Below are 27,811 nucleotides of genomic sequence, written 5' to 3'. Positions count from 1 at the left end.
GAAAGGCAATGAAAAAAATCTCTCTCTTCTTACCCTCCACAGTGACCGATCTGAGACATTGGGTGACATCCTGTTAGTAGCTTACATGCACATATGCCTCCTACTGGGTGAGCCACATTGTGGTGATGGGGCAGGGGACAATATTCACTAGCTTTTATATCATGTCCTACTCCACTGCATCTATAAAGCCCAAGAAAAGGCAGCAGCTAATGCTACAGACCACTGGGAGGAGATAATGGGAAGAGTAAATGCAAGCTATGGAGATGTAGCTGGTCTGGGTTACAAGGGAGTACACTTCACCGGGGAATGCACCCTTGTTCTTACCCACTCTGGCCTAAGACCAGCCACATTTTCCTTGTCTAAATTACCTTTCCTTCTCCATTTCCCTATTGGTAAGCAGCAAAGGTGCCCCCTCCCCATAAGATCTGGCAGCTGACAGGGCAGTGTGAGGATATATAACTGCTACCTTGATGTAGGATCTTGGCCATTGTCTGCACAGATGCTCCTCACATCAGAAAGGGTTTACTTTGGCAGCATATGCCAGTTATTATTATTATTATTATTATTATTATTATTATTATTAATTATCTTTATTTGTACCCCACTAACATCTCCCGAAGGACTCGATGCGGCTTACAAAGGCCAAGGCCTCAATAAAACAATAGCATAACAAATACACAACTTAAAGCAAATCAAAACATTAAAGCAATAACAGAACAACAAAAACAATACACCATAACACAATAAAACTAGGGCCGGGCCAATTGTAATGGGTACAGATTAAAAAGTGCTGGGTGTGACAGGTGGTATGTCAGATTTTAGGGTAAGTGCAGTGTGCAGGCAATCTTAAAACTCTGATAAAGTACTTCTGGGACATATTGCTGGAGTTTTCCTATTCTGGAAAGGCACATCGGAACAGCCAGGTCTTCAAGCTCTTCCTAAAGACTGCCAACATAGGGGCAGTTCAGCCCTAATTGACCTATGAAGCTCTCCGGCTACCATCTCATGATGAAAAAGAACTTCTAGTAGGATCAACTAGCATGGGACCGGTGCACACCACCACTTCCTGTTTTGCACCAGAAGGAATGGGAGGGGGGGGGGAGTCACACAGTCACTGCTTCCCTGTGAGTTCAACTTGTACATCTGATTTCTGATAATCTGTGATATTCTGCACATCTGCTGCAAGGAGGTGATTATCTGAAGTGCTGGTGATTCTTTAAAGAGCTAGAATGTAGAAGAAGAGAGGCGTAGCAGAAGCTTGATTAGTGATTACAAGTGGTGTTACAGTAAGTTGGAGCAGGACCAAGTGTGTATTGAAGAAAAACCTTATGGTGGTAATTATTATGTGCAGCTGGTAATGTAGGTCAACTAGCAATCTTGGACCATACTCAATAGGGTATAAAAGTATGGGTTTTTAGAATACAGTTCTGGAGAGCTTTTTCTCTGAGGAAATCTATGCTCAAAGACTCTGCTCCAAGGAGCAGGTTGGAGAGAAGCTGTTATGCTGCTCTAAAGGAGGCTATGGTGAAATAGCTGTTTGCTCAAGGTTTATGTTTTGCTTTCTCATTTGACTTAAGATGAAGATGCCATATTTTGTGTAATTACAAAGACTATGTAAGTTTCTTGCACTCTTTGTTTTTTGTATGTAACATTGCAAGTTTGTGTTGCATCTCTGCAATGAAGAGTAAAGATTTTTCTGTTCATTTCTACTCTTGTCTGTGTGCCTTGTGCATGGGACGTGGCTAAGATTCATTTGCTGTGCAACAAGTGGAACCCATGATGCTAGGAAACTCCTAGCATCATGTTCCAAATGCACTTTATTAGAGATTTAAGATTGTCTGCACACCGCACCTACCTCTAAAAACCTATACATTTCACCTGTCATGTCCAGCACTTTTTAAATTTTATTCATTACATTTGGCCCGGCCTTTAGTTTTAAATGTGTCGTGGTGTTATTGTTCTAATGTTTATTGTTATTGCTTTAATGTTTATTGTTTTGCTTTATGAGTTTTATTGTTGTATTTGTTATGCTGTAGTTTTATTGAGGGCCTTGGCCTTTTGTAAGTCGCACTGAGTCCTTCGGGAGATGTTAGCGGGGTATAAATAAAGATAATAATAATAATAATAATAATAATAATAATATGATGATGATGATGATGATGATGATGATGAAACAACCAAAGATAGTACCACTCCTAATAAATAATACAAATATAGAAAGTAATTAATTATTTGGTACCATGCTAACTAATAGCTTTGCTCCATTCAATTGAAACAGTGAAACTGATCCACCTTTTCTTCAGAATAAGGAAGAATTCTCTAGTATAGCCCCAGTAGAGAACATGACTTTTGGTGGCGAGGCACTGAAGCAGACATTATCAGATCAATACTCTTTAATAGCAAGATTTAGGACAAGGATTACCTTGAGTGTACCCCTGCGAATGTCAGATTGCAATTTATCAATAATAGCCAGTACTGTCAGTGGATTTAAATGCTGGGAGTTGCAGTACAGCAACATCAGATAACCTAATAATTTCCACTTGTGTCTTAAAGTATATAAATGAGTATGATACTATGTTTGTCTAAGAAACATGGGCTCTGGAGTCTATTGCTTGAAATAGGTTACAGTGGAATCAACAGAAACTCTGCTGCAAGATTATGAAACATTAAATCATATGAAAATTAGTCTTGTCTTTTTAAAAATTCTGTTTTTCTTTGTTTCTGGACTGTTCAGAAAATTGGAATTGTTTACTCAGTATGTGGCTGGGCACGTGTGGCAGAAAATTGAGATAGTACACATTATGAGAAATAAGGCTTGCCAGAGACATTAGAAACAATTAAAATTGGTTCTTTCATTATTTCAGTAGAAAAAGGAAGAAAGGGGAAATGGTAGGGCTTCTGCCAGGTGAAGGTGGTGAAATGCTAGCATGGGATATAGAAATGGCAGCGCTTCTCAACACCTTCTTTGCCTCAGTCTTCTCTCAAAAGGAGATTGGTGTTCAACTTGACTAGTATTAAGCTGAAGAGGTAATAGGGGAAATGCAACCAAAAATAGGCAAAGAAGTAGTCCAGGAATATCTGGCTACTCTAAATGAACTCAAGTCTCCAGGGCCAAATAAACTACATCCAAGAGTATTGAAGGAAATAGCAGAAGTCATTTCAGAACCACTGGCAATAACCTTTGAGAATTCTTGGGGAACAAGATAAGTCCCAACGGACTGGAGGAGGGCAAATGTTGTCCCTATCTTCAAGAAGGGGAAAAAAAGAGGACCAAAACAATTACCGCCCAGTCAGCCTGACATCAATATTCGGAAAGATTCTGGAGCAGATCATTAAGGAGGCAGTCTGCAATCACTTAGAAAGGAATGCTGTGATTACTAAAAGTCAACATGGATCTCTCAAAAACAAGTACCGGTAATGCCAGACTAATCTTATCTCTTTTTTTCCGATTACAAGCTTGGTAGGTGCAGGGAATGCTGTGGATGTAGCACATCTTGATTCAGTAAGGCATCACAATTTAAGAAGAATTTTGACAAGCTGGAACCTTGGAGATTGAAGAGCACTATGGCAAAGTCTATGAAAATTAAAAGTAATTCCTACTTTTTGCAAATGTAGTAGACACATAGGAGATTTTGTGTTTAATTATTCTCATTAAGACACTACTGAAATCAAGAGGAATATTCCAGTGATAGTAAGATTACCCTATTTTAGGGGCTCCAAAAACAGGGTGCATCTTACAATCAATGGCACCTTAGATTCTCCATATTTTTACATTCTTGCCTCTGCGAGATAAGGAGGAGGGCCCATCCTCAACATGTGGGGACCTGATATGGATTCTGATCATATATTGAACTTTGTCTCTAAAGCAAAAGAGACTAGGTTAAACACTCTTGTTAAATACATTACTAGTGGCATATGTAATTTATCCATTGCTTAAGTCTCATCACTTTCAATATGATTTACATACAACTCAGAACCTTTCTGCACTGACCATATAATGCATTTCAGAGCCAAGTTGTCGTGGCAGTGGCCACAAACACCAATGTTAAAGGCAACATGGATGAAATAGGAAACAGCGCATTTTAAAAAGTCACAAGAATATCCAGTGTAAGTCATATAATGTGTTGCAGCTAATCCAAGTGAATCCCAGATCCAGGGCAAAACTGGCTGTGCAAAATTTGGAGAGCATTGTAGACACCCATCTCTCCTGAAGAGCAGCTAGAAAGCCAGAAGGGGGCTGCGAAAAAAACACCCCTGGCTGAGCAACAGGAAACGAAACAAATCCCTGAGAGGATAAGCGATTGCTTCCACTGCTGTCATCTTTTATTTTTTTCACCCTATATGACTCCAATGTGCTGATGCAGGAAACGGGGAATAAACTCTACAGAATGGTTTGGAATCAGGTTCCATGGTAAATTTAATCACTTTCCTCAAACCAGTTCCAGAACTATCAGTCTAATCATCCATGCGCCAAAACTGATTCCTCTCAAAGATAGTGACAGTATAGAAGCACCCTCCCTTTCTTGAGTCAAGCCATAATGCTAGACCAGAAAACCAATCTTTATATTCTTCATATCGCTATGCTGCATTACAAAACTGCTTCCAAACTACCAAATTACCATTGTCTTCCAATTAAATACATTTTTTCTAGAATTACTTTTACCAACCAATTATTTTGTAGTCAAAAGACAAAGCAACATAAGACAGAGACAAGGAAAAGCCACACACCCTCTTCCTTTTAACCAAAACTCTGGGTACATCTAAACTGGTCATTGAAGTTTCAAACTGGTATTGAAGAAATAATAATAATAATAATAATAATAATAATAATAATAATAACAATAATAATTCAGTATGGAGTCCGGCATAGACAAATATGCCACAGTGGCATTAAAGAAAGGAAGAATTACACAGAGCGAGAGCATAGAGATGCCAAACAGACAAACCATAAAATGCAATCAGTCTGAAGCCTATAAATATCTGGGCATATTACAGTTGGACAATATCAAGCATGGGCATGTGAAAAGTGTGGTCAACAAAGAATATATCCAAAGAGTCAGAAAGGTTTTGAAGAGCAAATTAAATGGTGGAAATACAATCAAGGCTATCAACACCTGGGCCATCCCTGTCATTAGTTATTCTGCTGATATTGTGAACTGGACACAAGCAGAGTTGGATGATCTGGACAGAAAAACAAGAAAACTGATGACAATCCACTACTCATTACACGTGTGTAGTGATGTTGACAGACTTTACCTGCCCAGAAAATTAGGAGGCAGAGGGCTTCTGCAAATGAAACAAATGGTAGAAGAAGAGAAACATGCACTGGCAGATTATGTAAAAGGCAGTCAAGAACCAACATTGAGGGAAGTCAATACTAGTAAACTGCTTCAAGTTTAAAAGACAAAGAGTGGTCTGGCTTAGCGATCTGAAACAGGCATCCTAAGCATGTATATGCCAAAGACTTTAAGCAGTATATGCCTCATAGACCTAACCTTGAGAGTCTATAGCTGTACATATCATAGATCAGAGCACATACCATCATTATAACTTATAGTCTCCTGATATCTATACTTACCACAGAGTTTATACCTTATATCTGTACTTCACCATTTTAATCCTGTATTATTTCAATAATCAAACTGTGCCTTTGTACTACTTCATTTTGATTCACCTTTATTGAGCTCTGACAAAAATTCTCTCTGTTTCAGTAAACTTAATTGGTTAAATTTAATCTCGCCTCCAGAGTCTTATTTTAAAGAATTAAAGTACATATAGGGCATACCGATGGTTACTGGGAAAATAGCCAGACACGCACATAGTTTTCTTTCAATTCCCGGCGTGCCATCACAATAATAATCTTGTTGTGTTTATAATAATAATAATAATAATAATAATAATAATAATAATAATAATAATCTATTTCTAGACCATCCTATGTCCCCAAGGGGACTCAGGGCGGGTTACAGACAAAAGAGGCAAACATTCAAGCAACACATCAAAAATAATACAAATAATATATACTGATAACAGTGAACATATAACAAAAGAATTAAACATAGAGATGGAAGCAAAATGAAAATAATCCAATGATCCAGCCCAATAACCCAACAACGAAAGTGCTTTTGCTGTGCAGATGATTACATAGGAAGTCTTATAATGAGTTTGAGGTCAGATGGTGACTGTACCACAGAGCACTGATGTGCATTAAGGGCTTTCTTTTACACTTTTGTTGGAGTTTGCTGTCTGGTCACTGCAGTTTGAAGGTATCTTCAAACTGCATTAAATGGTCAATGTGGATGGGATCTCTCTCTTAAGTGGCAGATCACTTTCATTCTCTTTTAACAAGACTTGTTTTAATTATAGTTATAGATTACGTCAGCTATTGCTGCAGAGTTGCCTGGCACAGTTGGCATATGACATCATTGCAAGAGACCTTTTTTCTTGAAAGTTTTCCAACTGTAGGCTGTTCTTCTTAGAACTGAAGTAGCTGCTTTTTGCAGCCAAATGAAGATGATGTTTTTAAAACAGAGCCAATTAAAACAAGATAGTAATGTGGAATCATTCCCATGAAATGACCACAAAGGGAACAGACACACTATGAAGACAGGTTCCCATTGAATGGTCCACACATCAATTTCAGCAAACTCTCAACAATGCTGACTATTTCAACATTGCTTCTTAGACATAAGACAATATTGGATTTCAAGTAATCCCAAGGCCAACATTAATTTTCAGATTTTAATTGTTGTTTACTTTTTTAAAAAAGAGTTCAGGAATGTTTTTCTTTCTGAGCCACTATGACATGCTGTATTGCAAATATGCTGCAAATTAAATACTAGATGAAGTCAATGCAACATGAAAGGGAGTCTGCTGAAATCTTATAATCATGAGCTGAAGTGTCATAAAGCTGCAACATGATACTCTATAAAATTGAGCAGAGGACTGTATTTGTAATTAACCTGGGTGATTTTTGTCAGCTTATTTAATTTCAGAAGGGAAAGACACTTGTGTATATCCATGTCATATGAAAGATTACCCTGAACTAATGCAAGCGGCATTACTATTAATTGCATTACAAAAAAAAACTCTTGCTCCTTCAAAAAGCCCAAACAGTATTCCATATTTGCTGGAAACCTTTTAATGTCATTAACAGTGCAAGTACAAGGAGAAATGTTGTTTTCCATATTGCCACATTATTCAAGAACTATAGTAAAAGACTTGGTAAAACCATGAGAGTTATTTTTCTGCTTGTTGAGCATTATTGAGTTTCTATCCATTGCAATTACCATGATATAATGATAGTAAAAGTACATCTGAAAGAAAATGCTACATTTAAACCTTAATAATACAATGTATTGTCGATGGCTTTCATGGCCAGAATCACTGGGTTGTTGTAGGTTTTTTTGGGCTATATGGCCATGGTCTAGAGGCATTCTCTCCAGACGTTTCACCTGCATCTATGGCAAGCATCCTCAGAGGTAGTGAGGTCTGTTGGAACTAGGGAAAAGGGTTTATATATCTGTGGAATGACCAGGGTGAGACAAAGGACTCTTGTCTGCTGGAGCTAGGTGTGAATGTTTCAACTGACCACCTTGATTAGCATATAATGGCCTGACAGTGCCTAGAGCAAACTTTGTTGAGAGGTGATTAGATGTCCTTGTTTGTTTCCTCTCTGTTGTTGTGCTGTTGTAATTTTATAGTTTTTTAATACTGGTAGCCAGATTTTGTTCATTTTCATGGTCTCTTCCTTTCTGTTGAAATTGTCCACATGCTTGTGGAATTCTGTGTAGTCTGACATGGTGGTTGTGAGAGTGGTCCAGCATTTCTGTGTTCTCAAATAAAATGCTGTGTCCAGGTTGGGTCATCAGGTGCTCTGCTATGGCTGATTTCTCTGGTTGAAGTAGTCTGCCATACATCAAGGGAACCACTGACCACATAGGGAAGCTGATGAGGAAACACAACATACAAACTATCTACAGACCCACCAAGAAAATCCAATAAATGCTACATTCAGCAAAGGACAAGAGGGATCCTCTCACTTCTGCAGGAGTTTACCGGATACTATGCAGCTGTGGACATTCCCTTCTCTACATAGGGACCACCAAATGCCGTGCCCAAACATGAATCAAGGAACACGAAAGGCACTGCAGACTACTTCAACCAGAGAAATCAGCCATAGCAGTTGAAACATTCACATCTAGCTCCAGCAGACAAGAGTCCTTTGTCTCACCCTGGTCATTCCACAGATATATAAACCCTTTTTCCTAGTTCCAACAGACCTTAATAATACAACCCACTTAATAATACCCACTTAATAATACATCCATATACTCTGGTTTTTCTTCAGAGCATGTACATCCTTTTCATGAATACCTGTGATGTACTTTGCTAGCCAGAATGATCTTACCAAGCATATATAGCGGTATGCCTTCTTTATCCAGAAATTTCTAAACGTTTTAGTGCACAATGGTTTTCATACTGTCTTTCAAAAAATGCTATAATTTTTGTTCATGCAGCTGAAGAAGAATAAATCTACTTCATATATTCATGTATAAGCTGACCTCACATATTAAGCTGAAGGCAAGTTTTGTGGCCAAAAATTATGAACATTGGTGTAACCCCTCTCTCTCGCCACCGCCATTTTCCCACCTAGACATTTAAAAAGGCCTTTAATCTCTACTTAGAGAAGTCAAGCAGCAATATTATCTCTTTTCAAAAATGGAACCATTCCCTTCTCTGAGTAGAATGGAGAAATGGCTTAGCCTGTCCTAGAAGAAACTAAAAGAAGCAGTCCTCTGCTCTCTTGGTGCTCCTTTGAGAGCTACTACCTAGGCATTCAAAGGGGCCATGGCAGGTTGGTGCTTTTTAAAGGATCTCCTGGGATGTACTAAGCACTTATCGTCCACTACACTATTCAGAAAGAAAGATGGGTTTCTTACATAAAAATATTAGACATAATAATTATCATATATTACTCGTGTATAAGTCAAGATGGGATCGGGGGCCAAAATTATGGATTTTGATATAACCTGTGGATAAGTTGAGGGTCATTCCATTGAGGGAAAAGCACCAACACCACTTCAGGGGGTCAGCCCCCCTCTCCACCTCGTCTGCTGTCATTTTCCCAAAAAAGCATTCAAAAAGGTCAAAAGAAATGCCATAGAGGAAAGATTAGTACATGTGCCAAAACAAAGACCCAGGGGCCAAATTTTCCTGCCATGTGCTTTTATTTGGTCTTCCAGTGATGGAAGCGGTCAGAAAATACACTTTCCCACTACTATCTCACTCAGGTTTTTATCATTTTTATCCTGTGCATTTGGCACACCCATTGTGTCCTATCTTTTCATTATGTTATTTTGCAACTATTTATTTTATTTTGTTCCTTGATGTATCTTATTTTGATGTAATTTTTTGTTTCTTTGTATTTTATTTTGCTATATTTTATTTTTGGGCTTGGCCTCATGTTAGCCGCCCTGAGTCCCCTTGGGAAGATGGTGGCGGGGTATAAATAAAATGGATAAAAACTAATGGGCACAGATGGCCTTCTGTATTAATGGATTCTCCATCCATGGGTTCAACAGCCTTCTCAAGGCAAACATAAGGCTTGCGTGAGACTCACATAAGGCTCTTGATGAAAATGAGTTTGATATCCCTGGATTAGAGGGACCAGTACTATCTTTGGGTTTTCTCTGGACAGACAAAGATCTTGCCATTTGTCATTCTGCTCAAAACAGGGGATGGATCTTTTGTAAAAATAAGAGGGACTGTACTCACATAAATATGTGCATAAGCCAACACTGATTTTTTTCACTTTGACTAAAATTTATAGACCTATACTCATTCCTTTTTCCCATCAGTGGTTACCTCGATCCACCCAAGAAAATCTCCTATACATACTGGGCCCTAGGGAGGTACACCTGGAAGCTACAAGGTGTAGAGCTTTTTCGGTCTATGCTCCAATTCTGTGGAACTCATTGCCTCCATATATTAGAGCAATGTCGGAGTTGCGATATTTTGTAAAGGCGCTCAAGACTTGGCTGTTTGGTTGTGCATTTAAGTAAAATGATTGGATCTAATTTGCCAAATAGTCACTATTGTATGTTTTTATGTTGCATGTTTTTATATTGTGTAAATGCTATTTTAAATTGTAAGTCGCTCGGAGCACCTTGATGGAGATCGACTAATTAAGAAATAAAGTGAAGTGAAGTGAAGGCACCTTGACCCATGGAGAAATCAAGCCAGGTGATATGGTTCAATTTTTTGGCTAAAATTCATAGTCATATACATTATTGTATTCAGTATATGTATGGAGAGGCCACATATGGGAGGAGAATACAAAAAGAAACTCGCTTGGACCTTGCATTGCTCAATGGCAATCAACCAGCACTGTTGTCTCCCAAAAAAACCAGGTCTCACTAAGGACTTCATCAGAAAGGCCAGGTGAAGCATTCCACATTGCCTGGCTTCATCGAGAAGAGAGAGGGGTGAATCTGTCACCCCGCATGGAGCCCCCTCTTTGTGACACTTTCCCTATCACATGAAGGAAGCGTAATCCTCCCCGTGAGGTCCTGGGTTGACTCCATTGGAGCCAGTATAACATGGGAAGCCTCCCATGTTCAGGAGGAAGCATCCAACGATGCTTCCACCCGGTTGGGGGCAGAGTATCCCACTGGAAGTCATAAAACATTGTGTGATGTTCAGCATGGGGCTCTGTCTGCAAGACAGGGTAGAAGCATCCTAGGACACTAAATTTTCACTTTTCTGATGAGATCGCAAACCATAAATCCATCAAGCTGCCTTCTCACACTTTTGTCCTAATCTCAGAACCCATCAGGGCACATAGCCACCTATTATCCCAATTTGGGAAATGTCATGACACTCATGTCTCTAGACATGGAGAACCTTTTGTTCTCCATGACCCAATCCCATATTCTTTCCCAGTAATCTGCCCTCCTAGAGGTAGACACAAACAGACAGCAAACAGCTATACATGAATGTACTTTTGAACCAATGAAATAACAGAAAGTTCACTGATCACCTCTGTTTTTCATGTTCACAAATGTGTGTAATTCTCTTTATATTGCTCATACTTGTACTTGGAAAACACACTGGATGTGGGAAGTGCTTGCCCCCAGTTTCCACTCTGGTCAGAGCTGAATAAATTGATTTCTGTTCTTGCCTTCAACTCTTGTGTGTTTCATTGGACCATTTGGGAGCTGTAGTACACTAGGAGGACCCAAGATTTCGGACAACAGAATATTCAAACAAATGTCATGGTGAAATCAGGGATAATTTGGAAGGTCACCAGGAGCAATGGATGGGCCTTGGGTCCCTACTTCAAAACCAGTACTGTGGTGCAGGCTAACATTTGTAATTTCACAAACTGTATGGATGTTCCTTCACTTGTCAATTATAATTTACACGCGTTCTTTTGATATACAACATTACATGCTCAGGCTTTCCAGTTGTACCCAGGGCATTAGGACAGGAATTAGGAATTCATAACTTATTAACTTGGGTAAGATTGGAGGCAATATGATATCATTTTAAATTTGAGACTTTCAGACCTCTATTTTCACAAGCTTGGAGAGAAGCTTGTTTCTCTAAGCTATGGATTTGGATGCCTCCAAGGCAATCATTTCGTTTTAGAAAAAAAATATTTCTCTGGCTGGTGCATCTGTAGGGCAAAGTGGAATGGCAGAGTTCTCCAGTCATCTTTATCATGCTTGTTTCTCCTCAGAGATTAAGGTGGAATTTATTATAGCATGTGATACCTCCCAGCTTATTTAACAAAACTAGCTGAAGCAGACATAAAAACATTAATTTTCTCATATAATTAGTACTGAATAGTGAACTGGATTGTGATTATATGCCAAACTTCCTTAGAGGGCTTAAATCCATTCCAAAAAAATGATTCTTTTTCATATTAGACACTCTCTTCTTCGTTATTCACATGCCTCCCACTTTCAGTTCCTTCTGAAGAAGCCTTTCCTTCTGAAAGCAGGGTTGACATTTTCTTAAACAGTAAAGGGAGAAAATAACCATTCCATAATATATCCTATTCAGTAAACAAGGGTTTTTCTTCCCTTTTGTTGTCTCTCTTAACAGTTTTAGAAAATTCAGGAGATCAGAGTTAAATGGAATCCTTCCCCCAAATATGCAAAATTAAAGAGACATACAAGAGACATAGAAATGGAGGTAAGAACAGCATCAACTGGTTATGCTCCCTTTCAATTGTGGGGAAGACAAACCAGAAAATAACACTTGTCCTAGCAATATCTCCTTGAATGGGCAGGACTTGAGCCTTATTACAGTAAATCGTAGCAGGATCAAGTGTGTGTGTTAAAGAAAAACCTTATGATGTTAATTATTATGTGCAGCTGGTAATGTAGGTCAGCCAACATGTTTGGGCCACACCCGGTGGGGTATAACTGTATGGATTTTAGAATACAGTTTGGAGAAGCAATATGCTGCTATGCTCTAACAGCGATGTTCTTTGCTATAGTGCAATAGCTATTTACTCAAGGTTTATGTTTTGCTCTCTCATTTGAATGATGATGAAGAAGCCTTATCCTGTGTTACTTACAAGGACTATGTAAGTTTGTTGTACTATTTGATTTAGTATGCAACACTGCAAGTTTATTGCCTCTGCTGATAAGAGTAAAGTTTTTCTGTTCCCTTTTCCTCTTGCCTGTGTGTCCATTTATTTATTTATTTACAGCTTTTATATTCTGTCCTTCTCACCTCGCAGGGGACTCAGGACGGATTACAGTGTACACATATATGGCAAACATTCAATGCCAATTTTGACATACAACATATACAGACATACACAGAGGCTATTTAACTTTTTTTCTGGCCACCAGGGGAGCTGTCGCTTTCATCGTCCATCTGCGACACTGATGAAGTATTTCCGCATTCCCCGCATGCTTTTTTTTTTTTTTGCTGGAGTGCTTGCTGGGATCTTTTTTTTATGGCATCATAAATTAGTTAATTTAGCCTCCCCACACTTTAAGGTGGTACCTAATTTTCCTACTTGACAGATGCAACTGTCTCTCGGGTTGCAAAGGTCGACAACAGGCTACACAATTGGTTGGAAACCCACTTCAACCCAGGCTGGCTTCGAACTCATGACCTTTTGGTCAGAGTGATCTTAATGCAGCTGACACTCAGCCAGTTGCACCACAATCCCGGTGCATTGGACCTGGCTAAAATATGCCTCTGCGCAAAAAGCCTCATCTGTCTGCAACATATTTAGTCAAAAACTACACCCTGGGTTGGCCTGCTGGTTTTTGTAAAGATGAGAGCTCTCATTGCTACTAGGGACTTCATCAAATAGCCCTTTGTAAAGCAGGGGACAGTGAGGAAAATCATGGGGCAGTCTAGGGAACCATCTTGCTAGGTCCCCTACTGTTAGGGTCTATGGAATTGCTTCCCACAATGTTTCCCTGCTGTCCCCCACTTCATTTTCGGCTCCTCTGCCTTTTTTCTATGAGGAGCCTGGTGTACACCCAACTCCTCTGGATTCTACTGCCACAACGCTGCTGGCATGGAGCCCCATAGTCATGCCAGAAGTAGCCCTGTGTTATGTAATAGGCTCTGGGAGATTCCACACCAACAGGAGAGAAGCAAGGAGAAGATGCTTCTCTCCCTGTATGTGATGAGTTCATAAGAGAACGAGCTCTTAGGGAGAGTGAAGATACAACAGTGAAAATATAGAGGCACTCCATGTTAGATTACAAAACCTGGTGCTTTTTCAACACATGCAGGGTGCTTTAATTTCTGCTTCTCTTACAGCAACAACAAACACATTGACTTCTCAGCTTGTGAACATTCTAGTTTCATGGGATTTGGCTCTTCTTGCCCTTCTCTGTAGACTGACGCAAAAGCAAACTCCGATAACATTTTCTATCTTGTTTGTTTTTTCTCATTAATACTTTTGCCATTTTGAACACATATTTTGTAATGTTGAGGGGTATGAAAATGTTCCAGGACAACAGCACTGTCCTGTCAGAGGTGATACTTCTCTTTCCCACTTTCTGAAAAAGCAAGAAATGGAAATAGAATGAATTGTTGTAATAGGTGATAATGGGACAGCAGGATAAATACTGGATATATGCTGGAGCTGGGATTCATTCAGTTTTTTGGAGTTTATTGGACCACAGACTGTGTAGTATAGACTTTGACACTGCAGCAAACTTCCAATCCTCAAGGAAAAAGGGAAGAATTTGAGGGCAATTGCCTTGAAAGATAAATGTACAATTTGGCAAAAATCCTGAAGATGCTCCAACTAGAGCAGATTAACTGAAAATAGAATATATGCTGACTCACCATTCAACACAGCCCAACCAAAAAAAATATCTTTATGTCTTGTTTTTAGGCCTGTTCCTGGGTTATCTGGAGCACAGAAAATTGCATTGGATAGATCACATCAGCTCTAGTATCTTAGATATGATTATCATGATTTACTTTGGGCAAGCAGATGAAGCCTAGTATATGTCATATGTTCTGTATCTCACAGACTAGATATGATAGGGGAAAACTAGTGTCATTTTTTGAATCATCAGGTGAAATATATATTTTTTATTTATTTTTTATTTCGAGCACTTCTACCCCGCCCTTCTCAACCCTCGAGGGGGGACTCAGGGCGGCTTACAATCAGCACAATTCGATGCCAACAATTCAACAGATAAATTACATAACAGCAATAACCACAGTAGTTAAAACAATCAATTAAAACAATAATAATTAAAAGCCAATCTAGTGGCCAACGTTCACCAAGTTCTGATATCCGTAAGTCCATTCAGCATTACCATAGTCCTTTCCAATTTCTGGTTGTCATTATCTTGTCAGTCTGCTAGATTACCCAAAGGCCTGGTCCCATATCCATGTTTTCAGCTTCCTTCTGAAGGAGAGGAGGGATGTTGATGACCTAATTTCCCTGGGGAGTAAATTCCACAGGCGAGGGGCCACCACTGAGAAGACCCTGTCCCTCATCCCCACCAGCCTCACTTGTGATAGAGGCAGGGCCGAGAGCAGGGCCTCCCCCGAAGATCTTAAACTCCGAGGTGGGACATAGAAGGAGATACGTTCGGACAGGTACGCTGGGCCGGAGCCGTATAGGGTTTTATAGGTCAAAACCAAGACTTTGAATTGTGCTCGGAACTGGATCAGCAGCCAGTGGAGCTGACATAACGGAGGAGTGGTATGCTCCCTGGATATATCCAGGAACAGGACTTAGATTTGAGACACCAAAATGTGTGTTGGACAGTGTAATAGATCCAATGGGTCTATATCATACCGTTGCAGTATCGATGCATTTTAAGATAATAGTCTAAGTAAAAGAGTTGGTTTTCTCCTCTCTTCTAAGAAGATGATGATTTGAATTCTGAAAGAGGAAGAAACAAATGGAAGTAACAGGAAATGTGAGGCCACAGGGTGGCTTATGAATGACAAATATGGAGTGGTTGGTTGTGAAATAAACAATCTTAGTGGCATCTTCTTTAGCCCCTTATTATCAGATGCTTATCATGTTTCTTCATTTTTGGCAGCATCCACCATATTTTACAAGTTTAGTAATTGCGCAAAAGCAACTGAAGTACATCCTGTGTATGTGGTGAACTGTATTGTTTTGCCTTTTACATAACACACTGAAAACATTAATGGCCATATTGTGAAATCCTTAGTCATGCTTGTTTTGTCAGTAAGTAACTTACATTGTGAGTAGTTCTTTTCCTCACTAGAATTTCATGCCGAGCCTCTGTTTTTTAGTATGAAGGAATGTGTTCTGGCTGTAACCAGCCATGGATCTCCCTCTCCTTTGATCTCTCGCTTTCTCTCCCTCTCTTCACACAGTGGTTGGTAGTGTTGCAATTGCAGATATGAAACAGAAGATTGCAATTAACTGGAGGCTTAGATTGGAACTCTGTCTTCAGACTGAGTTTATTGCAAGGATTCCATTTCAATTTAAAGTGACATCAGTGCGGTAAAAATGCCCAAACTAATTATGAGTGAATACTAAGTAAAGATGGGTAAACATACGCATTTCTCATCTGAAAATATTCTCATGGGCCCACAGAAGAGTGGCCGTTATAAGTCCATGATGTCATTCAGGCATCAGATCATTCTAATACACCAGCAAGGCCTAGTCACTTAGACCAGGGCTTTTTATACTTTTTCCATTCATGATCCCATTCTACCAAATATTTTTTGTGTGACTCTAGATATATAGATATTTAAAATAGGTATAAAATTTACTTTAAATGAATCAGCATTTGCAAGGCTTGCTAAACAAGCTGATTTTCCTCTTTGTAGAGAACAGCTGAGTAATTTTTTGCAGAGCTCTCTGTAAACTCTGCACAATATTGCTAACAGATTTATGCAATAACTGAAATAGCCACTAGGTGGCATTTAGAAACTTTTTACTGTTGCCAATTTTTTGTGACCCCAACTTAGAGCTAAGGGACCCCATTTGAGGTTGGGACTCACTGTTTAAGAAGCAGGGATTTAAACTATAAAGTCTCTCCACACACTGAGGCCTATAACTAGACCCCAGTATATCCCCTTAGGGTTGCTATAAACCAGGGGTCCTCAAACTTTTTAAACAGAGGGCCAGGTCACAATCCCTCAAACTGGCCAGATTATAATTTGAAAAAAAAAACATAAATGAATTCCTACGCACACTGCACATATCTTATTTGTAGTGCAAAGAACACTTAAAACTAAGACAATAATTAAAATGAAGAACAATTTCAACAAATATAAAATTATTAGTATTTCAATGGCAAGTGTGGGCCTACTTTTGGCTGATGAGATAGAATTGTTGTTCCACGCTTTCAAGTCATTTCAGACTTAGGTTGACCCTGAGTGAGGGCCGGGTAAATGACCTTGGAGGGCCGCATCCGGTCCCCGGGCCATAGTTTGAGGACTCCTGCTATAAACCTTTAGTGCTGACTATATGATTTGCATATTATACAAAACCTAAATATACATACTACTTATTTGCACTGTAGTTGTACAGATCTTTAAGATGCTTCGAACAGAGAGTTTCAGATCAACATCTCTGCTTGGTCACTGAATTTGAGCCACCCCTGCTCCTTAGCAAATCTGCCTTACAGAGCCTTTTTGGGGATTAATAATGAGGCAGGAAACTTAGAGCGCATTAAGACAGCCCCTTTATTGCAGAAACTCTGCAATAAAAATGGGGCTGTCCAGATGACATTCTGAGCGACCTGCAATTCATACACCACAAACTAGGAAAAACCTGGTTTGTAGCAAATTAATTAGATTATGGATTTATTCCACGCCTTCTTGGAAGGTGCGGGATAAACACACTACTTCTGGTGTCTCCCACGGTTTTCCGGACTAAATTAGTCCGGAAAACTGTGGGAATACCCACCCCTCCCCTCTTTTTAAAATAAAAGTACTTACCGGCCTCCATTGGAGAGCTGTGGTAGCTCTCCTGGCATGTAGAAATGATGCATCAGGAGAAGGGGGGGGGGGGAGAGAAAATAGCTTCCTCCTCTTTTCTCCTGGTGTGTCTTTTCTACATGCCAGGAGAGCTGTGGCAGCTCTCCAATTGATTTTGGTAAGTACTTTTATTTTTAAAGAGGGGTTTTGGGGAGGGGGGAGTAGAGTTTCAACAACAATAATATATTATGCATTTCCACTTCTAATAGTACTGTATTCTCATCAAATTTGCTGATGCCAAAAATACAGATCCATGAGAATATTATAGGGATCCCCTGAGAATAGTTGCCATCTGATTCACTGGGGGAATGCAGAGGAAATTTGGGAGAAACATACAGTCCACACTTCCTTCCTTTGCACTTTGTTTAAATTGTCCCTACTTTTTGCTCATTGTACGCTCTATACTTTTTACCTCTTTTCTTCATTCAGAAAAAAAAACTTTACTCTTATCAGTAGAGGTAATAAACTTGCAGTGTTGCGTACAAAATCAAACAGTGTAACAAACTTACATAGTCCTTGTAAGTAACACAGAATAAGGCTTCTTCGTGGTCTGAGTTTCCCATCCTATATTTGCGCCCATGTGCTGGGACTGTGAGTGCTAAGCAGAGCAGAAAGCAAGATAACCGGTGCAAATTTCCAGAAAAGCCAGGAAAGCACCTAAGTAAAAACTTTAAAAATAACCAAGATGTTACGCAGGCTACTACTGCAGGTGATGCGTCAGTTTGTGAGACATGAATCTGAATCAACGTCAACAACACTGAATCAACATCAACCACACTGTTAGTACTGGAAAGATCACTGAACCAAATCCAGCTACTTAGCCGTGTCGGACAGGATCCTGTCATGAGACAAGCAGAAGGGAAGAATCCTGTCACAATTTTCAGCCTTGCAACCAATGAGATTTGGCGATCAGGGGAAAGTGAGGTCTTCCAAGGAGGTGACATCTCACAGAAGACAACGTGGCACCGAATCTCTGTGTTCAGGCCAGGGCTGAGAGATGTAGCTTATCAGTATGTGAAGAAGGGTGCTCGGATCTTTGTGGAAGGGAACCGCATTGAGTCGCCTTATCAGGCTGAAAAATGCGGTATAGAAATAAAGCAAATAAATAAAGATAGACATGGATAAGAACAATGTCAGGCGGCAGGCCACAACAATTATGGCAGATAACATTATTTTCCTGAGTGACCTTCTTAAAGAAAAAAAATGAGGTGGTCAGTTTTTGGGCTTCGATTGTACTTTCTCCTTTTTTGGTGGTAGTATTTTTTTCCTAATTCTGTAATCATGTCAACCAATAGTTTCTTTGTTCTGATTTAAAATATTTGATATTTTGTTTTTTTAAAAAAAGAATAAGGCTTCTTTATCTTCAATCAAATGAGAGAGCAAAATATAAACCTTGAGTAAATAGCTATTCCACCATAGGAAAGAGCATTGCTGTTAGAGCATAGCAGCATTACAGCATCTCCTTCAGAGCAGCATATTGCCTTTCTCCTTAGAGCAGCATGTTACTTCTCCATCTCTACAAACTGTATTCTAAAATCCATACAGTTGGCTGGCTGACCTACTTTACCAGCTGCACATAATAATTAACATCATAAGGTTTTTCTTTAACACACACTTGATCCTGCTATGATTTACTGTAACAGTATAGATTGGTTGGATCTTCTTGCAGTCCAAGGCACTCTCAGAATTTTCCTCCAACACCACAGTTCAAAATCTTCCTTCGCTCAGTCTTCCTTATGGTCCAGCTCTCGCATCCATAGGTTACTACAGGGAATACCATTGCTTTAACTATTTCTTGTACTTTTTTTTAAAAAAAAGGAAACTTGGTTTTGAGCTCTTTTAATCATGAAAGCCTTACTTGATGGACACAGAAACACAATGTCTGCTTTAGGGCCTTTATCTTTGAACACTTAAGGATGCTGAATATTGAACATGCTGCCTTGGATTCCTCATGTTATTCAAGGTATTAAATTATAAATGATGAGATGAAGGAATATAATTATCAGCTCACTTCTGTTTGGTATGAGAAAAAATAGAGACCTGCTTTTGAAGGCATGAGGGGGAAAATACTAGGCAGCTCCATTTGCTGTTGGGCAGAGGGTGGCATGAAGTGAAATGGCACAGTTTGCAGTGTTTGTGTGCAAATCTCCCATGGAATAGACCCTATCTAGACCTTTGGCATGTGCAAGTCCCACTTCCACTTAATGCTAATAAGTGAAATACTATGTTGTTCTTCACTGGTATAGTAGAACTCATTGTCTGTAATGCAGCATAAAGATTGAGCTGGAAAATAGAATCTCTGTAATTGTAGAAAAGACATTTCAAAAGACATCAACATCCTGTTGGTCTGAATTAACTAGTAGGCAAAGTGACTATACGAAGCAGCAAAAGTCCTATGGCTTTGTGTGCATGAAACAGGGATGGTAAACTTAAAGCAAGACAGATGTCCAAAAAAACCCAAACCCTGGGTAAATGAGATAATGCTTTCCTCCTGGGTGCTTTTTTAAAGAAGAAGAAGTCTTTTGAGCTAGGTTGGGTGTTGAGTGAAAAGGCCATCTGTTGCATGGGTTTATACTAGGCTTACAAAGAAAATCCAGACTTTGTGCCAAATGTAGCAGACTCTCAGTTATTATTATTTTCTTCCCTTCATGAAGATACAGTTCAACTATGATGGCATACCGGCCCCATCTATACTGCTAAATAATACTGTGTAGTAATTGCATTAGCCTGGAGCATCCATACAATACACGTAGGCTACTGCAATTGAACCCAGGGTAAACCACTTAATCTGGCTTGACTCCAGGTTAAAAAAATGGGAAAGGTCCAAATTCTGCAGTGAGGAATTAGTGAGGAATGCTGTAATGGATTGGTCTACCCTTTACGTACCTCGTAAAGGCTGATCTGGCTGGGGTGGTCCATGCCTTGGTCACCTCTAGATTGGATTACTGTAATGCGCTCTATGTGGGGCTGCCCTTGAAAACGGCTCGGAAATTCCAACTGGTCCAACGGGCAGCGGCCAGGTTGTTAACTGGTGCTCTTTACAGAGAGAGGTCAACCCTCCTGTTTAAGGAGCTCCATTGGCTGTCATTCATCTTCCGGTCCCAATTCAAGGTGCAGGTGCTTACCTACAAAGCCCTAAATGGTTTGGGATCCACTTACCTGCATGACCACATCTCTGTACATGAACCCACACGATCACTCCGTTCATCTGGAGAGGCCCTGCTCACAATCCCCCCTGCGTCGCAAGCGCGTTTGGTAGGGACGAGGGATAGGGCCTTCTCTGTGGTAGCCCCCCGACTCTGGAACTCTCTCCTCAAGGACATCAGACAAGCCCCAATGTTGGTAGTCTTTAGGAAGAGCTTGAAGACCTGGCTGTTCCAGTGTGCCTTTCCAGAATAGGAAACTCCCAGCATCATGTCCCAAACGCACTTTATTAGAGATTTAGATTGCCTGCACATTGCACATTTACCTGTCATGTCCAGCACTTTTAATTTTTATTCATTACATTTGGCTCGGACCTAGTTTTAACTGTGTCATGATGTTATTGTTTAATGTTTTATATTGTTTATTGCTTAATGTTTATTGGTTTGCTTGGGTTTTTATTGTGTATTTGTTATGCTGTTGTTTTATTGAGGGCCTTGGCCTATGTAAGCCACGCCAAGTCTTTCGGGAGATGTTAGCGGGGTACAAATAAAGTTAATAATAATAAAATAATAATAATAATAATAATAATAATAATAATAATAATAATAAAATTGGTGTTAAGGCAGAATAGGAAGGACACGAGACCTCTTCCAGAAAATTAGAAACATTGGAGGTAAATTTCAGGCAAAAATTGGTATGATAAGAAACAAAGATGGCAGGGACCTAACAGAAGCTGAAGAGATCAAGAGAAGGTGGCGAGACTATACAGAAGATCTGTATAGGAAGGATAATAATATTGAGGATAGTTTTGACGGTGTGGTGAATGAATTAGAACCAGACATCCTGAGGAGTGAGGCTGAATGGGCCTTAAGAAGCATTGCTAACAACAAGGCAGCAGGAGACGACGGGATCCCAGCTGAACTGTTTAAAATCTTAAAAGATGATGCTGTCAAGGTGATGCATGCCATTTGCCAGCAAATATGGAAAACACAAGAATGGCCATCAGACTGGAAAAAATCAACTTATATCCCCATACCAAAAAAGGGAAATGCGAAAGACTGCTCCAACTTCCGTACAGTGGCCCTTATTTCTCATGCCAGTAAGGTAATGCTCAAGATCCTGCAAGGAAGACTCCAGCAATACATGGAGCGAGAGTTGCCAGATGTTCAAGCTGGGTTTAGAAAAGGTAGAGGAACGAGAGACCAGATTGCCAATATCCGCTGGATAATGGAGAAAGGCAGGGAGTTTCAGAAAAACATCTACTTCTGCTTCATTGACTATTCAAAAGCCTTTGACTGTGTGGATCATAATAAATTGTGGCAAGTTCTTAGTGGGATGGGCATCCCAAGCCACCTTGTCTCTCTCCTGAGGAATCTGTACAAGGACCAAGTAGCAACAGTAAGAACTGACCACAGAACAACAGACTGGTTCAAGATTTGGAAAGGCATACGGCAAGGCTGCATACTCTCACCCAACCTTTTTAACTTGTATGCAGAACACATCATGTGATGTGCGGGGCTGGATGAATGCAAAGCTGGGGTTAAGATTGCTGGAAGAAACATTAACAACCTCAGATATGCAGATGACACCACTCTGATGGCCGAAAGCGAGGAGGAGCTGAGGAGACTTCTAATCAAGGTGAAAGAAGAAAGCGCAAAAGCCAGGTTGCAGCTAAACGTCAAAAAAACCAAGATTATGGCAACAAGAATGATTGACAACTGGAAAATAGAGGGAGAAAATGTGGAGGCCGTGACAGATTTTGTATTTCTAGGTGCAAAGATTACTGCAGATGCAGACTGTAGCCAGGAAATCAGAAGACGCTTACTTCTTGGGAGGAGAGCAATGTCCAATCTCGATAAAATAGTAAAGAGTAGAGACATCAGACTGGCAACAAAGATCCGCCCAGTCAAAGCCATGGTATTCCCTGTAGTAACCTACGGATGTGAGAGCTGGACCTTAGGGAAGGCTGAGCGAAGGAAGATCGATGCTTTTGAGCTGTGGTGTTGGAGGAAAGTTCCGAGAGTGCCTTGGACTGCGAGAAGATCCAACCAGTCCAACCTCCAGGAAATAAAACCCGACAGCTCACTGGAGGGAAGGATACTAGAGACAAAGCTGAAGTACTTTGGCCACATCATGAGGAGACAGGAAAGCCTAGAGAAGACAATTATGCTGGGGAAAGTGGAAGGCAAAAGGAAGAGGGGCCGACCAAGGGCAAGATGGATGGATGGCATCCTTGAAGTGACTGGACTGACCTTGAGGGAGCTGGGGGTGGTAACGGCCGACAGGGAGCTCTGGCGTGGGCTGGTCCATGAGGTCACGAAGAGTCGGAGACGACTGAACGAATGAACAACAACAAGGCAGAAGCCAGGCCAGCTTGCTGAAGCTAAGTAAGAGCTGAGGGGTGGAGCAATCTAGGCAGTCTCTAAGGAAGATTTTTTTTAGGTTTGGGGGGAGAATGGGGGTACTAGGAGAGTGGAAAACTGAGCTCATGCCCAGTCCTGCTGAATCTGCTTGGCATGTCTGAGCTGTTGGGTTGGTCCTACCATAGAGGTCCCACCATGGAAGCAGCTTAGAGCACACTTCTATGGACAATTGTTGCTCAGAACCAGCATTTATGCCAGTTACAAGCCACATTTTATGCCTTTGTAAAAGGGCCCAAAGATAGACTTGTTAGCAAATAGGACTTTCATTCTGACCGGAAGCAAAGTATTGTTAGAAGAAAGTCACTTGAAATATACTAAGCATTTATGTACATTTTAAGGCTGCCTAGGGATTAGAAAATTACAATCTCATTGCAGCATAGTCAATGAGTATGTCAGTGGAATATTCTGGGAGAGATAGTCAAAAAATTAACTTTACTATGCTCTTGTGCTATTTTATTCATCTTCTCACCAACTCTTTCATTTATGTCACTCAGCAATAGAGTTGCTCCAGATAGCTTTAGCAAAATTTGATAAAAAATTATTCCATCTGTGTTGACAGGAACTAAAAATGGCATGGGGAGGAGGTCAGAGGTTGCTTGTTAAGCAAATACTTATATCCCCTTCCAGTAATGCAGTTATCTTGCTTTTAACCCCTATATTACCATATATACTCGAGTATAAGTCGACCCGAATATAAGCTGAGAACCGAATTTTACTGCAAAAAACTGGGAAAACATATTGACCTGAGTATAAGCCGAGGGTGGGAAATGCAGCAGCTAATGGTAAATTTCAAAATAAATAGGTACCAATAAAATTATATTAATTAGGGGATCAGTAGGTTAAATGTTTCTGGATATTTACATAAAGCTGTAATTTAAGATAAGCCTGTCCAACTCTGATTAAACCATTATTCTAGCTTTCTTCAATGTAAATGTGCTTACGTATCCTTCTGATAATCATAAAGTAAAATAATAAATGTAATAATAATCATAATAAAGTAAAATAATACATGCAATAATATCAGAGTAAAATAATAAGTGTAATAATAATCATAATAAATAGAGTAAAATAATAAATGTAATAATAATAACAATAATAAAGTAAAATAATAAATGTAATAACATCAGAGTAAAATAGTAAGTTTAATAATAAAAAAAATAAATAGAATAAATAAATGTAATAATAATAAGTAAAATAATGGAAATGTAATAACAATAGAGTAAAATAATAAATGTAATAACAATAATACAATAATAAAGTAAAATGATAAATGTAATAATATCAGAGTAAAATAATAAGTGTAATGACAATAATCATAATAATGAATAGAGTAAAATAATAAATGTAATAATAACAACAAGAATAACAACAACAGAGTAAAATAATAAATAACCTTGACTTGAGTATAAACCGAGAGGGACTTTTTCAGCCTAAGAAAAGGGGCTAAAAACTAGGCTTATACTCGAGTATATACAGTACTTGGATTCAGAAAGCCCCACTTCAATACAATAGGATTGGACAGGACAGACAGAATAAACATATATAGGATTCCACTGCAATCCCCCTTTCCCCTCATTTGTCTACTGCTATTTCTTTTTAAATTATTTTAAGATACGGAGGTCTGTATTTTTAAAATATTTTTTGTGAAGAAGCATGTTCTTTTGTCCATCCTAACTCTTCTTCTTGGGTCCCATCTACACTACTATAAAATGCAGAATGAAACTACCTTATATGGCAGCGTAGATGGAGTCTTGGAGTCTTAAACTTTCACTTTATTGTACTAAATTATTCATGCCTAGCTGTCCCTTGCCACGCATTGCTGTGACTCAGTCTGTGTATATGTGTGTGTATATATTTGTGTATATGTGTATATATGTGTGTTTGTGTTTATATGTGGTTTTGTGCATGTGCTGTAATAGTTTTGTTTTTGTTTTTGTTTTTTAAGTCTCTTCTGTTGTGGTTTTCAGTGTTTTTATGAGTGACTAGCTGTGCCCTGCCACGCGTTGCTGTGGCCTTTAGTAAGAGTTTTGAAGTCTCTGCCTGGCCTCTCTTCCTTCCTTCACTCACCCTCTTTCCCTCTTTCTCTCTCTCACACTCCTTCCTTTCCCCTCTTTCTCTCTCTCTCTCTGGCATCCCTCCTTCCTCCCCCTTCTTTATGCTTGTGTGTAAACTTGAGTATCTTCTGTTGGTCATGGGGGTTCAGTGTGGCATGTTTGCCCCAATTCTGTCATTGGTGGGGTTCAGGATGCTCTTTGAGTGTTGGTGAACTCTGAATCCCAGTGACTACAACTCCCAAATGTCAAGGTCTATTTCCCTCAAACTCCATCTGTGTTCATATTTGGGCATATTGAATGCTTTGGTCCGGATCCATCATTGTGTCTTCAAAGTCGCCCCCTCCCTTCTTCCCACCCCTTCCCTCCCTGAGTCACTCCTTCCCTCCTCCCACCCCCTCCAGAAAGACACGCCCCCTCCCTTCGCCCCACCCCTTCCCTCCCTGATTGACTCCTGGAAGGAAAGGGGTGGGGTGAAGGGAGGGGGCGTGTCTTTTCAGTGGGGATGCGGTGCACAGCGGGGCTTGGAGGCAGCGTGGGAGGAGTAAGAGGAAGGAGGGGGTGGAGGGAAGGGGGCGGGGGGAAGTTGCGTTGTTTGTGTGTGTGTATGTGCCGTGGGGAAGTGCGGTGACGTGTTCGCGCTGGGCGGGGCGAGGGAGGGAAGTGCGTTGGCCATTCGGCCATGTGTGTGCGCGCGCTGGGGACTTTGCGCCAGTGCGCATGCTCAGTTGTTTTGCCGTTTTTTCTGTGTGTGGTTGTGTTGTTTTGATTTCTGACTGGATTCGTTTGTACCTAGTGGGTTGTCCTTGGGGCATGGCAATTTTGGTGGAGTTTTGTGGAGGGGTTTGAGAGTTTTGCTTCCCCGTTGGATGCCAGTAGGAAATGTATAGATATAGATGGTTACTTGTTCACCCGATAGGTGTCTTGTGTCCAAATTTGGTGTCAATTTGTCCAGTGGTTTTTGAGTTATGTTAATCCAACGAACGTACATTACATTTTTATTTATATAGATGACTAGTCAAACAAAACTTATGTACTAATAGTAATAATAATAGTAGCTCAGAAAGGTAAAACAATTATGTATTGGCATTTGATGTTTATAGAAGTAGCAGAAGGGTTAAAAAAGTGAAGACAGTCAAACATGGAAAAGGAAAAACACAAAGAAATGTTATTGCAGTCTGATGAAGATTACCAGACCACCACAGAAAAGCCCCAAAGCATCCTTCAAACCTCAGAGGGGGGAAATGTACTAAAAGGTTACCATGGGAACAACCAATTAAATGATCCCGTAAAAAAAGACAACTATCTACACCTCAACCAACAACACAAACAAACAATAAAAACAGAACTATAAATAAACTAAACTCTAAAATTAACCAGGAAATAGGGGAAATGAGGTGTGTTTTGTTGTTTTTTTGAAAAAGCGAAACAAAGCAATTTGGATAACTTTACAAAAATAAAGTAAAAATATAAAACTCTAAATAAGAAATTGAACGAAAACAAAAGCATCTCAAATTTCACGCAACGAATACATCATGAAAAGTGTGGCATATTATGAATCAATCACTCTGTAATAGGCCATTAAACTTTTCCTTACGGAATGCAAAATGGCAACATTTTTAAAGATCTGAACAAAAGATCTGTAACACAGATTGTGAGCTGGGTTAAACTTGCTGGGTCACTGCAATGGACAGGAAAATTGTCTCTACTAGAGAACAGCTTACTTTGCAGGATATATTTGTAAATATAGCCTGTAGATAGACAAGGAAGATGGAGAGAGGAAAGCCACTGGATCTTGGTCATTTAATAGACCTTTGAAATGTTGGGTTTTTTTAGTTTCAGTGTTTTATTTAATAAGTTTTCATGGAATTGCCCTGTTGACTGAAGGATATTGAGAGAAGTAGTCCAAGTTCTAGGCACAACTTTCATACATTCCATTGAATTGGCAAAGTTTGTAGTACACAACTTTGAAATTATCTCTTTAGTCTTGTTGCTGTTAACATGGGGTTTTGCCAGTCCTGCCATTCATATAGTAAAGCAGACAGAGGCAGAAGACCCTTCAAATGTAGACATTTGTGTAATTTGCCAGTATCCTAGAAACTTGCATGTTCATTGTTATGTTATCAAAAACTACCCCCCAAAATTATGAATTATGAAATGTGACTCCTGTGCAGAAGTCATTGATACTATGTATGTGTTTAACTGTTAGAGTATATATTTGTGTTTGTAACAGTAGCTAAAACTAGAGTTATCTGGTTTGAATCCACAGTGAGCGTTGCCAAGGAGACCAGGCAGGCTAGCTCAGGAGAGTGAGAAGTGGGCGGAGCCAAGCAGGAAAAGTTAAAGGCGTCTTTGGAAAAGGGCCAGAGTGTGAGTGTGTGAGAGAGAGTGGAGGCTTGAAAAGCCTGGGAGAGAGGTGTGTGAGAGCACCTGGAGGTTTTTCGGTCCAGAAGGGCTGAAGAGAGAAACCTGACCAGTTTCTTTAGTCAAGGAAGACTAAAGGAAGCCCGTTAGGATCCCTAGTCAAGGAAGGACTAGAGATCAGAGATTTGATCAAGGAAAGATCACATTGGAAGGCTAGTTATAGTGGGAAACATTGTTCACTAAAGAGCTTCACCTCAGTAAAAGTTGGCCACGAGCTGTGTTATTTGAAAGAGTGGACTATATTAAAACCAAGTGACATTCAAAGTTCTATAAGTTATTTAACAGCCTGCAACCATA

General features: G+C 39.8%; 1 pseudogene; it reads left to right on the top strand.

Moving 5' to 3' along the window:
* Nucleotides 1-18,025: 18,025 nt before the first annotated feature.
* On the top strand, nucleotides 18,026-18,693 carry LOC132779742 (single-stranded DNA-binding protein, mitochondrial-like; annotated as a pseudogene).
* Nucleotides 18,694-27,811: the final 9,118 nt, after the last annotated feature.

The sequence above is a fragment of the Anolis sagrei genome, chromosome 6 (assembly GCF_037176765.1).
Source record: "Anolis sagrei isolate rAnoSag1 chromosome 6, rAnoSag1.mat, whole genome shotgun sequence".
NCBI lineage: Eukaryota > Metazoa > Chordata > Lepidosauria > Squamata > Dactyloidae > Anolis > Anolis sagrei.
This window is presented reverse-complemented; position numbering and strand designations above follow the sequence as displayed.